Source organism: Mustela nivalis (genome assembly GCF_964662115.1).
Source record: "Mustela nivalis genome assembly, chromosome: 14".
Taxonomy (NCBI): domain Eukaryota; kingdom Metazoa; phylum Chordata; class Mammalia; order Carnivora; family Mustelidae; genus Mustela; species Mustela nivalis.
In genome coordinates, this window is record NC_139033.1 from 14,089,563 (window position 1) to 14,097,456 (window position 7,894).

A 7,894-nucleotide genomic window follows, 5' to 3' on the forward strand; every position below is an offset into this window, starting at 1 on the left:
TACCCTGCATACAGCGGCCTTTCAATAAATATTTGTCGAAGCAACACATTTGGTTGAAATGCTTGACACAGTAGAAAGAATCATCGAGAGAGTGTCTTGGGCACCACCCTGGAAACACAGTGTGCAAATCTGGGCCCATCTGTCAGGCTTCTGGAAGGCCCGGAGAAAAAAAAAAAAAGTCATCAATTTTCCTGAAATAGCATGAGCAGGATTTCCGGGAGGGAGCTGAGCCGGGGAACAGGCTGCATTTTGGAAATGGGAAATGCAGCTTACAGTTTGGGGGCTGACCAGGGCGATGCGCAGCCGGCGGCTGGGGAGGCTCCCCCCGGCCCGAGGGGCTTCCGGTCACTGAGCGTGGACTGGCGAGCAGGTGGATGGAAGAAACGTGCTGGACAGTTAATCCCCTGGAAAGATTTCAATGTGAATGTCGATAAAATTGTCCTTTACTGCAAGCAGCCCAAAGGAGGACCGAGATCTGCTTGCCTCTGACTCAGCGCCTTTCTCCCTCTCCGTGGCTACTGATGTGCCTGTCCCCCCCCCGCTTGTCTCACCGGGGACCCCGCATGTTTGGAAGAGACGTTTCAGTGGCCAGACAGCCGGGTTCCAATCCAGGCTCCTCCGTAGGCTGGCTGGGCGATCTTGCGTGACGTACGCTGTCTGTGCCTCAGTGTCCCCCTCTGTATACTGGACACTGTCTGCCTCCTAGGGCTGTTGAGGGCATGACAGGAGCAAAGAAGAAAGAAAAGCATTTGTGGTAGGGCCTGGCGCCCTGTGTGTCCGCTACGCGTTAGCTGTGTTTATTTCCACAGTCAAACGGCATCTTCGCCCTCCCTCCGAGTTACGCTGCCTCCCCACCCCCTGCGGCTCCCCTCCCAGCTCCGGACATTGCCTGCCACCCACTAGTTCACCCTGGGGTCCCAGCACTTGCTAAGTGCCCATGTCTGGGCGGCCAGGCGGTGAGTTCCCCGGGGACTGCTGCGACACGTCACCAAGAGCCCATGGCTCAGAACGACTAGAATGCACTCTGTCTCAGCTCTGGAGACCAGAAAGTCGAAGTCAAGGTGTTTGCAGGGCCATGCCCGTAGGAGGACCCTAAGGGAAGCTCCTTCATTGCCTCCTCCAGCTGCTAGCGGATCCGGGTGTCGGTGGCTCGCGGCCACGTCTTTCCCACCTCCGTCTTTGTCTCCACCCAGCCGTCCCTTCTGTGTGCCCCCCCCCCCGCTTCTTACAAGGACATGCAGTAGTGGATTTAGCTCCCATTCCAATGATCCAGGATCATTGCGTCTCTAGTCCCTTGACGTAGTCACGGCTGCGAAGATGCTTTTTCCAAATAAGGTCACATTTCCGGCTTCTCAGTGGACATACCTTTTGGGGGGGCCACCACTCGGCCCACCACAGCTGTTGACTTCCATCTCTGGAACATCCCTGGAGCCCACCCCCTTGTGTCTATTCCAGTGGACACCAGTCCGGATCCTATCAGTCCCTGTCTGAGCCTCTCAGAAACCCCGACCTGTCGTCCTTGTCATGCTGAACCCAGAGTCTGTACTTTCTAGTCACCTTCTGGACCGGAAGCTGGTTTCCAATATGGCGGCCACTTGCCACATGGGACGACCAAGTGCTCCAAACGCATCCATTTGGAACTGAGATGTGCTGTATGTGTCAATCTACGGATGTCCTAGACTTAGTACGAAAGAAAGAATGTAAAATACCTGATAATGTCTTCTCTATTGATCGTAGATTGAAATTAGAAATATTTTGGATATATCACGCCAGATGAAATATATCATTAAGATGAATGTCACCTATTTCTTCTTACCTTTTTTAATGTGACTCCTAGAAAACTCAGAATTACAAAGGTGGCTTACCTTATTGATCTATCGGACGGCACTGCTCTGACATGTGTCATTCTCTGATTGTCTGTCTGGATCGGTTATCTCTACTAGATAGGTCACAGACCACTCCCCAGACCTAGTGGTTTAGAACAACATACTCATCACGATTTTGCGGGTTGGCTCTGAGGTTCTTCTTCAGGTTTCCCTGGGGATGACCCGTGTGCACTCAGCTGGGGCGGTCTGCTGGGCTGTGAGGTGTGAGATGGCCTCCCGTCTCCCACCGGCTAGCTCGGCTTCTCTGCTTGGTGGTCTCCGCTGGCCTTCCGAGAAGACAGGAAACGGCAAAGACCCTTCAGGCCGAGGCCACAATATGATGTCATTTCTGTCCAATCAAAGCAAGTCCAGATTCAAGGGGATGGAGAAGCAGACTCTGCTTCTAGAATGGAGGTACGACAAGGTCACATGGCAAAGGGAAGTGCATTCTCGGAAGGGAAGAATCCGTGGACATTGAACAGTTTTCTGCCTGGTCCCGGGTGCCTCTCTCCTCCCAGCACCCAGCCCACGCTCCCCACACAGCCCTCACCCCTTTTCTTTCTAGCCTCAGCCGACCACGTCTGTGCCACCTTCAGCCAACATCTGCTCTGGCCTCAGTCCCCAAGGACCTTAAAGGGCATCTGGTCGACACTCTTGGATATTTGCCACATGAGAACAAGAAGGCTCTTGCTCTTTCTTTGGGAGCTGTGTTGGAGCACAAGAGTAGAGACATCTTTCCCGCCTCATCCTGCATGACCTCCATGCACCCGCCCACCCACGCTCGGACCAAAGTGTCCAGCGTTCGGTCCCCATGATTCGGGCATATTCATGAGTTTTCAAATTGCTTTATCCGCACACACGCACAAAGCGCCTTGCTCCTCTCCGGCCTGCAGAGCCAGGGGGACGGCAGAAGATGTTTGATAAGTGCTCACATTTCCAAATTTTCAGACAACAGTCCCTTCAGCATTTGCTCCAGAATAAACACGGTGGCTGACTGGGTTTTCTCGGGCTGAGCAAAGGTGGAGAGAGGTTTCTGTTTGTTGCTTTTGAGTTGGCTCCTGGCTGTAAAGAAACACAAAGGGTCCAATGTTCTGTCCCCAGGATTGAGGCACATTCACAGATTTTTTTCCCCCTTCGGATCGCTTTATCAACACGCCGCAGGCACAGTTCCTGCTTTGTTTTCTCAGGTGTCACGTAAACACATCAGACTTCCAATAAGAAGGAAGCTGGCAGCCTTGCCCTAGGAACGCACCCCCAGCCCACCTCCACATACTGGGCTTTTCATAAGCCCATGAAGGTTATTGATGCTGCGTTGAGACAGACCAGCCGTCACATACTTCCAACGTCAAAAAGCTCAGAGAGTCACTTCTGTTTCTTGGATCAAGGGGTCTGGGCAAGGGAGGGGCTGAGCTTTTGAAAAGATTCTCGGAGTGTGCTGGCAGGATGTAGAGGTTTACTCTTCCAGACAGAAGGGGTACACAGGAGAGGTGGTGCCTCAGGGTTAAGGGGAGAAGGGAGGGGGCACAGGGTCTGGATGAGCCACGGAGGATGAGGGGCCTGCGGGTGGGGGGCGAGGGGCACAGGGAAACCGGGCAGGTTCCAGAACAAGACAGACCCATCCATTCGTTAGACCGGGGGTCAGAGTTCTGATCACCTCGTCCCAAACCCGTGGGTGAAGGTGGGACCCCCGGCCCTGAATAGTAGGAGATGACCAAGCACACAACACCAAGCCTGCCCCTGGACTGAAGAGGCTGGCGTACTCACAGCCTGGGGAAGGAAGAAGACACACATGCCACTCACTCGGGGACCCACGGGGGGTTGTACCCCCAGCAAAGCTAGCCAGCAGAGGCTGTGGGAGACAGACTGAGTAACGGGGTCCCACGGAAGGAGGTGGTGGCTTGTTCCAGTGCCCTCAGAGGCTGGCAGGGAAGGTACGCCCATTAGGTTGGGTGAGGGCTTTCCCACTGTGTGGGGAGTAGGTCTAGAGAGGGGAAAGAGCTTACAATCAGGCCTTTGGGGCTCTGTGAGACCCAAAGATATCAAGGCACCATTGAAAAATTTAAGGCCTCAATACAATGGGCAGACTCGGCCAGTAAAGAGACAGCTTATTAGTGCTCTAAACTTTGGGAGCCAAGGGCAAAACTGAGGATATTATATATTTTCTCACATAACAAGAGATAGAACACATTTCAATCAAATTTGTATTGATAGAATTCAAAATATAATAACTGAGTGCAATGTTCTAGAATACAAGTCTACTGTTGAGAAGAATGGAATTCTTCTGGGCTGGGGAAGGGATAACATTTTCCTGAACTGGAGTTCAAAATTAGTGTTCCCTGTCATCAAATTGATTGCATATGTTCATCGGTAAAATGCATTGTGTGTCATACATAACAGAAAGCCGTCAGCCTGGGTTTGGCCCAGGGGTGTAGTTTGCTGACCTTTCATTCAGATAGATCTTTACCCTATGCTGGATGCTGAATTAGGCTCTGGATGGTTGAAGCAAAAGCTTTGCCCTTGGGATGCTTACAGTCTACATAACAGGGTACACCCACAAGTAAAGAACAGGGACAAATCAATATGACCAATACCATAATGCAGATGCATTGACAACCCTGCTTAGGGGATTCTCATGAAGCTTGGTGATAGCAGAGAAGGCTTCCCCAAAAAGGTGATATTCAATGAGAGGCAGACATGTGCCCCAAGACAAAGTGGGGGAAGGGAACTAGGCAAGGGGCCAGCTTGGGCTGATGTGAGAACAGCGACCCACCAGGGATCTACACATCTTCAGAGTAACCTCAGCCCTGTAGGGAAGGGAAGAGGGGTCCCTTACAAGGGACTGTAGGGAAGCGCAGGTGCCTGGACATCTTCCGAGAGCCACGTTTGTGCTCAGGAAGCACATGCTCAGAGCTGTGAGAGGGACGTTCCCACAGTAAACCGGGGCGGGGGGCGGGGATGAGGAAGGCTCATCTTGAAGAAAGGCTGGGGAGGATGCAAAAGGAGCGGGACCAAGAGGCTTACAAAGTGCCATCAACAGCGGAAGGGTTTCTGAGGCGCTGAGGGTCTGTGAGCAGGTGGATGAAAGGCCCACAGAGAAAGAAACTGAAGCCATGAGAAGTGCAGGAGGCTGAAGGCCCTGGTCACCTGCGGATGCTGGGCTCTGTGATTTCAGAGGTGGGGCAGGTCTGGATACTGACGTGGCCAGGACTGTGGGCTCGGGAAGGAATTACTGCAGCAGATCGGAAGGGAAGTAAAAGGAGCCAAGGAAGCCGGATCTGAGAATATTAGCTGGTTGCTTATGTGGAGCCTACATGGCCCAGCTCCATGGAGAGACCTGGTGGGAAGAATATTCTGGGCCACCTGCTGAGCTGAGTTTGGCTCTCCTGTCCTCTCCTGCTGCGTAACAAGCATCCCCAAGCTTAGTGGCTGAAAGCAACAATTTGTTATCTCTCACGGTTCCTGTGGGTTGCCCGGGCTTGCTTGGGACATCCTTCCCCAGACTCCCACGTAGCTCCTTCTTTTGTGTCTTTGCTCCGGTGTCACCCAGCTGAGCTCACGCCGACCAGCTTCCGCCCTATCTTCTTCCGCCCCCGAGCCCCAGCTATGGCACCCATTCCTCCTGCCTCACGTCTTCTTGTTCCCCTTGCCTTTAACCACCTTCCAACATTGCGTATGTTTCATTTGCTAGTTAATTGCTCTTTGCTCAGCTTCCCTCACTCCCAGGATATCGGCCCCACGAGACGGAGATCTTCATCGATTTCATTCATTGATAGGGGCCAGTGTCTGGCGCCTGGGCAGGGCTCCATAAACAGAGGGTGAACAAATGAAGAAATCCCCTTGGCCCCGGCCCACCTGTCACCCGGAGAGGCCGTCTCTGGCCACCCCACCTGCTTGGAGTCTCTTGCGTCTCATGTTCCATTTCATTCTCCCCTGGAAAGTGCTTACCACCCTCGGATATGTTCTTTGTTGACTTAACGGGTCTCCTCTCTGACCCCTTGCTGGACTGTACGCACAATGATGCCAGGAAACGTCTCTGTCTTGTTCAGCATCATCTCCCTCAACCAGGGCCTGGCACATCGCAGGTACACAATGAGCGTTTTCTGGAAGTTTCTGTGGAATGGTCTGCACTATCAGCCTGCTTCCCGATAAACCTGGAGACTGTTCCCAGCCACACCTCATGGGGAGCCCTGTGCACGCCAGCCCTTGGTCAATATTTGCCGAATGAACAGTATTTCCGTTTACCTGCCTTGAGATAGAAGCTGGGTGGAAGGCTGTTGGGCTCTGTCTCTCAGCACAAAGGTTCTTTTGGATCAAGGGAGTACGAAGGCAGGAATGTGAGGTGCTCCAAGCCCCCTCCGGCCCAGCCTGCCCACAATGTTGCTTTTCACGTCTTCTCGGATGCAGCTGTGTGCCAGCCCTTAGGAGTGGCTGGGCTGGGCCTTCCCACACGGCTGGACCCACAGTGAAGCCTTGTTTTCCCCTCAGTCCTCTGTCTGAACCCTGCTGGCAGGGTAAAGCCCTCCCCGGGACCTGGCTCCAGCTCTGTGGCAGAGACTTGGATGCCTGTGTCTGCTTTCTGTCTCGCGACAGAGTTGTGGGAAGTGATGTGTGGCTGGGAGCAGTTGGATAATCACAACTGCCCGGGAGAATGGATCGTGTTTTCCCTTAAGAGGCCAGCTCCAGTCTGCTCCTTTCACCCCCTCCCCCACACCAGTTATATCCAATTATCTGCAGAACCTGTCATGGATTCTGCCTCCACATATGGCCCAAATATTCCTTTTCATCCTGACAAAGTCTGACTCAGCTCTTAAAATTCAGCTAAGAAGCCACCTCCTCCAGGAAGTTGCCCCTGAATGCTTCCCGCTCACCTGCATATTAATCTCAATCTGCGCTCATCTTAAATGCCTCTTCTCTGCTATCCCAGGGCTCATACTAGTCTACGTGTGTATGTGCCACTAGATTGTGAGTTCTTTGGGACAGGGCCTGAGACCTCCAGCGCCTAGTGTGGTGACCACCGTGTAGTAGACATGCAGCCATTGCTTATGAAGGCAAGAATGAGAGACTGAATGAATGCACTCTTGTAGCCACCGTATGGGCATCCTCTTTTAGAGCCCTGGTCTGCCAGTTTGTTTTATGAGGGCTAGTCTCACACTTTTTCTGGAATCCTATACCCCACTGGTTTATATCCGGGAGGTGACATTTTACTCCTCAGGGGACATTTGTCCATGCCCAGAGACATGCTGTTGTCCCAACTGGGGTGAGAGGCATGTTACTAGCATCTCCTCCAAGCATGGGGCAGCTCCTGTCACAAAGAATTAGCTAGCCTACTAACCCTGTTGTGAAGCTCTCCTTTGACCTTTGAGGTCCCCAGTAGGATTGGCCCAAAGGAACCAATGATATCCCCAACGTTCTGGGAGTGAGAGCGGGAGGATTACCTCCTTGGTATATACCTAGCTTATTCTATTTGTGTGTAACAAGCTATACCTCCCTCTACTTATTTTCCAGGGTCAGTGTATCAGTCACACATGCTGCATAACAAAGCATTCCAAACATAATGGTTTGAGACGACAGCCACTTACTGTTTTACTCATGAGTCTGTTGCTCAGCTGGGCAGTGCTGCTGATCTGGGCTAGACTTAGCTGACCTCTGTGCATCCACAGCAGCTGGTGAATCAGCTGGGGGCTGGCTGGTTGAACTTGGCCTCAGCTGGGATCATTCGGGTTGGTTCCATATGGTCTCTCTTCCTCCCGTGGTCGAATACCCTCGCTCCTACCACATCCCATTGGTCAAAACAAGTCCTGTCATGGAGCTCAAATCAAGGGGGTCAGGCAGAAATGGACTCCATGTCTTGAGGGGAGAGCCTGTGAAGTCCCTTTGCCAAGGGTGGGGAGGGGGAGAGGTGCAGAATCAGGGTCAGTTTTGCAATCAGCCTGCCCTTGTCAATCAAGTGCAGCCTGTTTTGTGCATCCAGCCCCAACTCTGGACCCTCACATTCTCCAAACCTTTGATGCACCCCATCACATAAAGAC